Here is a 12,528-nt window from a genome sequence, read left to right as displayed (position 1 = left end):
TACCCAAAATACAAAGAACCCAATCAATAAATGGGCTAAGGAAATGGGTAGTCACTTCACAGAAGAAGATATACAGGTGATCAACAAATATATGAAAAAGTGCTCATCATCCTTAGTAATTAGAGAAATGCAAATTAAAACCAGCCTAAGATTTCATCTAACTCCAACTAGAATGGCTATTGTCAAGAACGCAAGCAATAATAAGTGTTGGTATGGATGTGGGGAAAAAGGCACACTCATACAGTGCTGGTGGAATTGCAAATTGGTACAGCAACTCTGGAAAGCAATATGGAGACTCCTCAGAAAACTTGGAACATGAAAGTGGATGAAGCAGAGTAAACATCCTTGGACATGGGTGACAATGGTACAGAGAGATTCTGAGTATGCACAAAAATTTGATGTCATATAACCATTGAATAATCACTGTAAATTATACATTTTCAAGTTCTAAAATATTATGCCAAAGATCATGAACTCCTTGAAGAAATGAGTACTAGTTTACTTTTCATATGCAATATGATAAGCAACTTGATCAGATATTAAAGAATTTTTCCTCAGCTCTAACAGAGATGATTCATCTAAGTCTGAACATTTACTAAAGCTTAATTTAGGTTGATGCACTAGATGGGTATTTTTCATTTTTAATGTGGTGAGCTGTTATTATGAATTAGATATTCCATCATGGGAATAGCAGCTTCCAATTCTTGAAGACAGCCAGTTGTGAATGGTTATTTAAGTAGCAGCTCGTCTGTCATTATAACCTGGATTCAGGATATATATATATATATATATATATATATATATATATATATATAATATATACACACACACACATATATATACACATATATGTTATTGTACTATACACACACACACACACATATTATAAACACACACTGAAATTATAGAACTTTCTATTTTCCACTTCCAGCTTCCCATGAACATACCCATAATGCATCCAGCATCTCAGTGGCTTGGCTCTTTGTATCTGGAAAGTTGAAAAAGTCATTGACTATTTCAAATAACAAAAGCATATTCTCCCTCATTGTCTCAGAGGTGAAATCTGAGAAGTGAAACATTTATAAAGGCACAATTTTATCTCTCACATGAAGAAGTCTAAAGTTGATAATACAACTGGGAATGCACTCCTATTGTTTTTATTTTCCCCTTCCTGAGCATTCTTCCAGTTCAGCTGTTGTGGGCACCCCTGATGCTCCCTGAGCAGGGATTTCAAACGACTCCACAACAGATTGTTTTCAGACTGAATTCTGTGCAAAAAATCTTGGGAGTTTTAGTTCATAGCAAATAAAGAGCAGTCCTTTAGGGTCAAAAAAGTCCCATATTCATTTCTTAAAATATTTTCATTTCTTTTATCAAATTGCAACAGAATTGTTTACGGTTATTTTCTGAGAAAATATATTTTTATGAATTTTGGTCTATAGTCTTAATGATCTCTGTAGAGTCTGAAATTTATAGAAATATTTTGCCCACCAAAAATGTAGTCGGTATTTACTGCCTTGATGACTGAAAACTCACAGCCACCTGTGTCTGTTCATAAGCAAAGGCAGTTGGGTTAAAGTGAGGTAGACAGAAGGTAATGAAATACAGTATGTGTCCCTTAAAATCAGTCTCCCTTTAAAAATCTCTTTTAGGGTGGCAGGGTAATTCATTGGGAGTGTGCTTGCCTAGCATATGCAAGACTGCAGGTTCAGGTTCAATCTCCAGCACCACAAGAAGTACATAAATAACTAAATAATAAAAGAAAAAAATCCTCACAAAAATCACTTCAATTTTTCTAAAGGTTTGGGTTCTAAGGAAAGACTGATATTAACAGTCTTCACAAAGAAGTATCATTGCCTCCTCCTACTGTCAACTCTGGCTTAGTGAGCCCAAGTGCTGGGAATTGCTTTGGCCTACACTTATAAGATGGAGAGGCCAATGTCCAGGAAACCAATTGACATTAGGGATTTAGCTAATAAAACAACTTCCGGGAAATGGTCCTGGGTCAGATCCATTAAGGCTGATTGTTCACATTTTATGCCTCTCTATCTCTATCAGAAGCAGTCACATTTGCAGTAAGGATTTCAGAGCATCACACAGCCTTCAGTTGGTAAGGAATAACTCATATTTATTAAGATTTTTTTAAAAAGGGAAAATCAGTTTTAAAAGTTTGAACTACAAATGGTGAAATAAAGTGGGTTGTCAGGTAAATCCTTAATTGTTTTCTGGAAACACCCCATTCTGAGGGCATTTTAGGTAATCTTGTTATTGTTATTAATGACCACAGGCTTTCTTTGTGCTATCCTCTAGTTTAAACTAAGAAATGAGGTGAAACTTTTGGTTGGCAGACTTGCCAGTATTCTCTTGTAGCAGAATGCTAATGTTTAGCCTCCTAGAAGTGCTATTTGAAACATAAGTCCTGATTCTTAGCCTCAAATTATGGCCAGTATTACCATTAGTGAAGGAATGATGATGTTATTACTTATTATCTATAGAAAAATATATGGAAAATGGTAGAAGGCAAAAGACATCACTTACTTGTTTGTGGAGCATAAAATAAAGGAAGAATGAATTACCAGACAGTTCTTGCCTCGGCTGTGGCAATTTTACTCCACCATTTGATATTAACATTCATGAAGAGATCTCTATAATTCTCTGAAGCCCAGGAGCAATATCCCTTCCCATTCAGGTAATCCATCACTCTGAAGGGTGGGCAGATAATGTGAACTTATGTTTCATTTATCGCTCCCTGCCAGTAGAGGAAATGACAGTCATATTGAAACTCTTTAATATCTTGCTTGACGTGTAGGAGTGGGTTGATTTTATATGCTCAGGTTCCCATCCTGCTTAGGGTGTGGTCAGCCTCCTTCCTCTCTGAGCTGTAGAGCACAAGAATAGGAGTGTCCTTCTGAATTGTCTTGGTTGGAACTTAAATGAATCTAGATCTGTGGATATAAAATGATACATGTGTAAGGTGGAAGGATGGACAGGTGGGGGGTCTCAGTTGTGTATTAGAGTCTCTGACATGGGGAATGCTATATATTTTTATATATTTTGCAAAATCACCACCACCAAAGTTGGGAAATGCTAATCAAGATTGAACGGGTATTATTATTGGAAAAAATAGTTTTCTTCACTAAAAAGTCCTAGAAGTAACAAAACACAGGATATTCATGAGTATCCCCCCAAACAAACAAACCTGATATGTGATATTGTAGACTAGAGATACTGTGTGTTCATTCAAGTACATTCCAGAACCTGGAATATTATATATTGTAGGATTTTAAAAGTTATCTTCTAAGTGATTAAAAAATGTTATTAATATAATTACAGGGTTCTGAATTATTGTAGCTCTCCTTATGTGGTTAATGCCACTGTGGTCTCTTTCTACCATTTCTTTTTATTTGCTTCTTTGCTCTTTCCTACACTCTTTGTAATTTCTGACTATAGTGTTATCATACTATTGGAAACTAGCCTTAACCATATGATCATTGAAGAAATCTCGGGTAGGTAAAGAAATGGACACACAGTGACATGAATTCAAGGTGATTCAGTTAGTAAATATCAGAGCCAGGGTTCAATCTTAGTTCTGTCTACTTTTTTGAGGCACTGTAAATTTTTCTTTTACCTAAACTACTGCCAGATATTTTTTATATGATGTGTACTAAAAAAGTCATCATTTATGAATTAATGTAGCATTATTACCAAAAACTAAAATACACAGTGACATTATAAAGAACTCTAGCAGTATTGAAAACACAGTCTCTAATTCTGCCTGTAGAGTTTTAGAAGAAACATTCAAAGATGGAACAATATTTAAAGTTGCTCTTGAAAAATAAGTAAGAATTTGTGGTGAAATAGGTCTTTGCCATTAGTCTATCTGGTGTGACCCTATGCAAAACAACTGAATTTTCTGATTTTTAATTCCCCATAAGATTGTTATGAAGATGAAATGAGATATCAAAGCACTTTGAGAACTTTTAGATGATATTACAAGATGTATTTTCAAGAACTATATAAATAATATCTCCTAAGTATTGGAGGTGAGAACTAGTCTATTAGAAAAACACAATACACATATTATTTCTAGAAAAACGCCAGGCTTGATGTTAATGTTAAAAAAAATTCATAGTCTAGTGCTGCTGATATGGGCAAATGCCACTTTTCTGTAACATACAGACAGGCTTTGAATAATGTCTAGGAACATTGCCTAGCAATCAGAAATGGACATCTATACTGGTATGGAGTGATTCAGAACATGCCTTGTGAATAGTTTTGGGCATTAGCTGTAAAAGGGCTTTATTTGGGATCTAACTCATAAAATGTAAAATTATCAGGGTAACCTTGAATTTGCCAGTTTTATCTTATTTTTCTCACCTAGGATAATAGGTTAAAAAAAGGAGCAAAAGAATGTCTCTGGGCCACATAAGTCAAGGATGTTATGGCTGAGTGAATGCTCTAATAACAGAAAAATGCAAAGGTGGTGAGAACTGAAGTGGGCTCTTTTGTAATCTCCATATAACAGAGATAATTTAAATAATTTAAATAATTTAAATAATAATTTAAAATGTAAAATTTTGTAAGTCAGTAGTGTCCAAACTTAGACCTTAATATTTGATCAATCAAATATTAAAGCAATACACTGTATCATGTTATGTATATGTCCACACACATATCTATAGTTCAATTATTTATAGTGAAAGACCATGTCTCTTTCTTCCAGGGGACATCTTTTTTAGTGTAAGCTCTGCATAATGTAAGTTTACTCATGACAAGGGACAGTGATGTATCAATTAGCTATTGCTTCATAACAACCCAATCTAAAACTTAATGGTTTAAAATAACAAACATTTATTACTACTCATGAGTTTACATATTGGCTGGATTGTTTTATTGAACTAAATTGGATTTACATTTCTGTGGTTAGCTGTGTGTCAGCTATGACAAAATTGAGAATATTTTGATGCTTAGAAGGGAGATTAATAGATACAGAGATTTGTGGTATAATCTGTGCTAGGGTTGTGGTTTTTTTTCTTATGGTGAGCAGCCAATTTCATTTTATATAATCAAATAAAATAATGATTGTTGTTAAGTTTCCTATTTAAAAGGAGATATAAAAAGCAAATATTGTCTTTTTCATATGGCCCACTAATCAGTGGACTAGATCATAGCCTCTGGAGAGTGCTTTGAGAAGCTTCAGGAAGCCCCTTAAGGTTAAGCATTACATTTTTGTTTCATTTATTTATTTATGTGATAGTGCCTTTGAGAGAGCTGTGCAACTTTAGAGACTATCATCAATCCTTCAGGGTGTGAATATTCTGGAAACATGGTGGGGAAATAAGAGAGCATTAAAAAGTTAAAGAAGTTAAGGATGAAATTCAGTCTGATTTTATAGTTTTTCCCTAGCGGCATGCCCTTCATAGAACCAATCCACCCTCATCAGTCTTAGATTAGATCCTGTTTCAGAGTTAAAGTTAAGAGAGTGGTTAGGATGTTTTATGAGGCAAATTGGATGGATATGTTGGAGACTGGTAGAAAAGATAGAAGGATCCTGGAGTAGAACAGAGGCTATTTAGTACCAAAGCTAGAGCCCCAAGCTCTGGGAATGTTTACAATTCTATTTCCTTTTCTCATCTCTTGAAAGGGAAAGGGAATTATATGTTTAAGGAAATAGTCTTGAATATTATACAGAAAAAAAGGAAATAGCTGCTTCTTACAACCTCCTAGCAAACTCCTCTGATTGTAATTTAGTTTCATAATTATATTAAATCAGGTTGTAATCCTTTAAAAACTCAGCACATTTTACCTGTTAATAGTGTAATCAGTCTAAATGCCATTTATAGTTAGTCTAGAGTTGAAAACAGTATTTAAAACCAATTTCACTCTCAATTCATGAAAAACCCCATCACTCTATCCTATTTATAATAAACTCATTCACGTAGATCCAGGCACAATATAAACAAGTGATGGAAAATCCCTAGGAGGTTTTGGCTCATACATTCTGAGCAGACATGCTCTGGAAAACACAGACATTCTCAAAAAACTGCAGTCTGCTGAAAATGCCAGGAGATTTCAGGAGACTGGACTCTTCATTAGGCCTTGGCATCTTTCATTGTTTCTGCATAGAAAATGGTGTCCACACTTTTTATCTGATCATCTATATGTCCAGTTCGTTTTTTTTCCAATTCTGTTTCAAATGGACAAGATCTGAGGGCATATGAGAAGATGGGTGTGGGATTAGGATATGTGGATACTGCAAAATCATTCAAATTGTGACTACTGAAAAACTCATTATTGGTGGGTTGAAAAAGGTCAGGCAGTTTCCATCATGTTCAGGTAACAGGTGAACAACAGCTAAATGTGATAGAGTAGAGTAGTGAAGAGGCTTTGGGACCAGATAGACCTGTTTGAAATTTGGACCTATTAGTATAGGTTGTGTGACCTTAGGAAAACTACTTAACCATTCTGAGTTTCAGTTACTTCATAATAAAATAGAGAAAGACATATTTACCTGCAAATATTGCTGTGATACTTAGTTTAGATAATATTACTTACAAGGCACATGGGACACAGTATTTCTCTCTCCCTCCATTTTTCCTTCCTTCTTTCTTCTGCATTTCTTTTTTCTATTTCTTTCATTCAGCATCTATTTATTAAGCACTGTAACAGATGCCATCAATGCTCTATCCACATTCCCTTGGATCCATTTACAGTTTTTGTGCATATGACTCCTGGTATGTTATTACTCTCAGAAACCAGCATCTGTATTGCCTTGTCAAAGATTTGCCCTCAAACTGCCAAGACCCACCTTTCCTGAAGAACCAAAAGTATTGAGAAATTGATATTCCCTTGTGGGCATCCTTTAAAAAATGATTAATATATGGGAAGTAATAAATCTTCACATTATTATGCCCCCTAATGGGGACAACTTTGAGCTGTGACTTAGACGGTCTACCAAAGTCTCCTGTGGGATTGAACCGAACAAAATTATCACCAGTAGGAATTCATGTCCTGTCCTTGCTTTGTTTCTTTTTCTTCCTAGTCTTATTTCCCAAGTCTCTTACTTGTTTCCAATGAACACCTCCTAATAACCTATTTTCACATAAATCCTATCTCAAGATTTGCTTCTGGGAAATCCAGCCTAAGTCATGTATTTTTCACATATTCCATATTGTTCTAGGTGCTGGGGATGTATGAGCAATTCAGACACAGTCTTACTTTCATAATCTGGAAATATCATAGTGAGTACCTATGTTAAATTGGTTCTCATTATAAAGAGTACATTTTAGAAATTATGCAGAATTCTACACTTCCTTTGTAGTGGAAAGAATGTAAGTATCAGAGTAAAACTTCTAATTTGTGTCCCTGCTCATTCATGACTTAGCTGAAATACCTTGTATAGCTGCATTGGGCTTACTGAGTTTCACTTGTTCTTATTTTAAATGAATTTACTAATGTCTGCTCTGCCAAACTCATGGAATTGCTGTAGGGATAACTTAAGTGAAATATGTAAAAGCCCTTTGAAATTTATGGCACATAATCCCAAATTCAGTCATCACCTGGAGATATTACGTCAATAAACCAGGGCTTTGAAAAATGAAAGCACATTGTGTCATTTTGTAGAACTTGTTACATATTTTATAAGACATTGCTTTAAAAATTAATGCTTTTATCCTTGCTGAATTACACAAGTATGATTTGATGGGGTCAGTTATAACGTCATAAGCTTGGTATGATTAAAGTGAAGATCAGACTGATGCATAAAACAGGCAATGCTACCGGTGACAGTAAAATGCAAACAGACTTCTTGGTGTTCTGGTATGTGTAAAATTTGAAAAGGAACAGTAAGGAAGCAAGTCCTTTGAATAAGCCCTGTCCCTGACATGCTTCCCACACCTAGTGCCAAGGAATTTACAGCTACCTCATATAACTCATTTTCTGCTAAATGGTTGTGAATCCTGTTGTCTCCTCTAATCCTGCAGAAGGATTCCCTCAGATGTACTCTATCTTGATATTAGAGAACTAGTCTCAACACTTTTATGGGAATCCCTGTGCCTGCATGGCATTGCATCTGGAAGCTAGAGCCTTGAGGTTCTTGATTCATTTTCCAGAGTTGATTATGCTCTGAGATAATTTTGATGGTAAAATATGAAATGGATTAAGCAAAAAGGAACTGTCTCCAAAAGGATACAAGGATATCTACAAGGGTTTAAGGGTAAGACCACATCATCTACAGGGAATAGTACCTAAAAAATCAACATAAGTTTAAGTGGACCTCTGCTATCTGTACCCATCTCTTTTTGGGATCACATGTTCTTTTGTATCTTCTAATCTCTGCTATTGGCTTCCTATTTCTCTTTCTCTTGAATGTTGGTTCTTCTGCTATGTTTGTATATGGCATATCATTGTTGCCTTAAATGTTGACCTCTTTCATGTACACATCAGTTTATCCTGACATTTCTGTGTCCCAAAGACATTTTTTTTTTGCTGCCAATCTTGACTCTGAATGGGTTTCCCTGAGTCAAGTGTTCATTTTTGGTCCTATTAACTGATGTCAATGAGTTGTGAGAGCATAGCTTTGACAGGGTTTCGGGGGCCCACCTCTCAGAGGGAGGAGGATTGTTGAAGTAGAGCCCAGGGTGGATATGCATTCTAAAACATATTTACTATAATGATTCAGATATACTGCTGGAGTTGCTAGCTATGTTTCTATTGCCAACATCTATTTAGCTCCTAGAAAAAAAAATCACCACAAACCAAGCAGCTGAGGACAAGTCTGACAGAACCATCTGGACTCCATGAAATCTGACATCATTCTGGCTTGTCTTAAATCCATCTTACTTTTGAAACCTAGTCTTTTGACAGTTTGTTCCCAAGTAAGGAGGACTATATTTATATAGGAAGGAGTACAATTGAGGCCTTTTACTAATACAGGATATGTGATTACTGTGGCATATTTTTCAAAGGGATTAAAAGAACTATCACATTAGCTTCTTGAAAAGGGTGCTTTTCCCATGGATTCTGGTAAAGCATCCATTTAAGTGACAAATAAACAAAGTGCACATTTCTGTCAACTATTTCATCAGTATCAAAATTGGACTTCATTAAAGCTGAGTTGTGACTTTAATTTCTCCATTCTGATTCCTATTTTATGACCAAAGTTAAAAAGATAAAAGGGAGAAAGAATCAGTTTTTGTGCCTCCAACAGATCTTTCCAGTTTGTTTTTTAAAAGCTCTCTGTAGGAGGCGCTATTTCTTTCAAGTAAGTTGCACTTATAAGAAACTATAGGAAGTTATTGTTCTCCATTATGCTTCCTCTTCAAAAGGTGAATCCAATCTTAGAAGATACCCATGTTCTTTTGTTTTCATAGAAAGGAGCCTATAAACCTGGAAGACAACAGATTTGGTCACTCTAAAGAGCTTGGAAAGTTTCAGATGGGCTGAGATATGACTGGGCAATGTGGAAGACCACTGGATCAGCTATCCACACTACTCACTTTTGGAGTAGAGAGACCTCCTTACTCTAATCGTACATCAAGGTTTTAAAATACAGTATATCCTACCTTAGGCAGAGTTTGAACATGACAGAGGTGCTCCTTTGTAGTTTCAAAAGGAACATTAACTCTGATTATTTGGTTCTGGACATGGAGACTCCTGCTCTTATTTACTTAGGGGTAGACTTTTGGAGACCAGAAAATACACAATTTTGTGAACCACAGGTTAAACCTGGAAATTTCCTATCACTGCTTTCATAGAACCTATCATGCTTGTCAGCAAGCTATTTGAGTACTGGACTAAATCTTTTCCATTTGCCACTGTAGGTCCACTTTCTGTTCTTTTTACATCCTGCTGTGTCCCAGCAGGCTGACTTTTATGGACTGCCTCTTTGACTTCCCTTACCCTTTGGCTTCTCATTGATTTTGGCCAATATGAGCCTGAGGAAGAGCTAGGTGAGAAAGAGAATAAGATCAGAGTTTTTATTCTTCCAATTCTCTCCCTGTCCGATCATTGTGGGTTTGTTACCTGTACTGAAGGCTACAACTCCTGTCAGGTGGCCTGTGCCCTTTCTTATTTTCAGGCACGAGAGTGGTAATGCCTATCTTGTATGCTGACTCCAGAACACTGGGTTATCCATTGTTGGATTTATTTAAACAGTCCTTTGTTAAACTTATTCCATTTGAGTGTACCTTTCTCTTTCCTGCCAGAATCCTGACTGGTACAAAAGTAGGGATAACCAAAATGGTCTCCCATGGGTTTCTCTCCCTGTGTCTATTTCAAATCCTCTAATTTACTTCATGTTTAGTTTTTTGAAGGCAACCAATATGGCATTTTTAGGGATACTTGAAGAATATACTGCAAAAAATTCTTTATGCCCCACTTTCCTTGTAATTTATTTATTAGGAGATAAAAACTTCTTTCTATTTAAAGTTTTAAATGCAGGAATACCTGGAAGAGGCATCATATTCAGTAGTTGAAGAATAATTGAGGGAATTTGGGCCAGGTTCTGTACCTTGAGAACACAAGATTGTTCCTGATCTCAAGGAGTTTGCAATGCACATCAACAATTGAAAATAAATTATTGAATGTGTGTTTTGTTAAATAGGAAGGCTCTGGCAGATGACAGAGGAAAGAGACAAAGAGGAAGGTAATTGTCACTCCAAAGACAGAAAAACTAATCATGTCCCTCTTTCTTTATCCCTCCCGCCTTATCACTTTGTTAGACTCTTTTCAGAACTTGAAGGAACCCTGCTGATAATTCACTGTATATTCTTCCTTAACAGATTAGGAAATTGAGGGGTTTTGGAGTTTAAGTGTCTCACCCAAGTGGTACAACTAGATTCTTCAACCCGAAGCTTTTTAAAATGGCCTTGATGCAATTTCATAGCATAGACTACTAAGGACTTTGTTCTGGCTAGAGTTGGAGATGCCTGTGCAGGAAGGATCAAAGTCTTGTGATTAAGAGGAAACGATTAGAAAGAAAGGCATATACAGGCACTTCTGTGAGTGAGTCTGTGTGAAGAAAGACTTTAAAGTAAGTCTTAGTTATTATAAATGATGAAGAAGAAAATAAAGCACTCATATTTAGGGTCTTGGACAGTATATACTATGTCTTTGGACCTGAAAAAAATTTAACACAGAACTTTACTACTTAGTTGGTACAGTTTTCCCAGAGTGGACTTAGATATGCAAGTGACAGAATTGATATTTCAGATCTTTTCCAGTTATCACAGCTGTGTAGATAAAATACAAATTGAATTTTGGGATCTGGTTCCATTTGGCCACAGTGATAGGGCTTCATCAATTACATATCTTTATAGTAGGCTCTCATCTTTAATTTTCCCTTCACTTGCCTATATAGCCTCAATATTCATATTATTGAGGAAAGCTTTGGAGAGATGAGAAGTTGGCAGCCTTGAGCTAGGATTCACAATGAAAGCCAAAAACATGCAAAGGGAACATTCCTAGAGTGATGTGACCACACAATGGGTGGACAGAAGTTTGGGAGACAAGCCAGATGAGAGAATGTCTTGGATTAAGGCCACACCGATAAGGGCATAATGAGGCATGGTTTCCAGGTGGTGTGTTTATTGCTTCTAATTTTGTTTAGACAGGATATCTGGGCAAGAGAGGTGAGTTTTGGAAGAATAAATTTCATATTATGTATCATGGCTAGCATTTTGCAGTTTGAGATCACAGTAATCCAATCAATGGATTTATACCACATGTGTACATAGAATCACAAATGTTTATGCCTCTGCTGTAGAGTTTTGCCAGATGATTACAAGATACAAAGTTTATATGAAATTATTTAAGTTACAACACTTATAGGGGCATAATAACTGCAGTCTGGGATTTCTCCCACTCTTCCCATGGCTGCCTGTGGCAAGGTAATAATACCTTCCTTTCTATATCCAGCATCCCAGGGGCTGGATTGGGATAGTTTGGCCATGGAGGATGACCTGGAGAATGATTAGGCACTTAGGCACTGATTCAACTGGGACAGTTTTAGAGGGTATTTACCTTGAAATTTATGAAGGGTTTATAATTCTATGTAATGAATTAAGTACCTACTTGCAAGCAGGAATTTCCATGGGTTATATAGAAGAACGACCACTGATGCTTCAAAGTTGTATACTTGACCCCAGGTTGCAAGAAAGACTAGCCTTCCATCCTTAAGAGATTTTGCCCCAAAACCAACATACAGCCATTTTGTTACTTTATCACCAGGTACCTGATATCCTTAAAAATGCAGGATTTTCAACTTCTATGGTCATATCCATAAATGGGCCCAATATTCGCAGTACTTGAATTGTGACAAGCTTTCTAAGAAAGAGAGCCACAAATCAAAGGCTTGAAGACACTGACGTTTTGAAAGGAGAGCTTATTTGCAGCCATTAGGCCCCCAAGAGGGAATTAGCAGACAACCATCACATGCAGCCCCACATTCACAGCAAATACAGGTTGTCAAGGGGGACGCTTGGGAGATATTATTTACATTGTAGGGCCTGGGAGTATTCCGTGTGTTGT

Source organism: Sciurus carolinensis, chromosome X (assembly GCF_902686445.1).
Source record: "Sciurus carolinensis chromosome X, mSciCar1.2, whole genome shotgun sequence".
NCBI classification, from domain to species: domain Eukaryota; kingdom Metazoa; phylum Chordata; class Mammalia; order Rodentia; family Sciuridae; genus Sciurus; species Sciurus carolinensis.
This window is presented reverse-complemented; position numbering follows the sequence as displayed.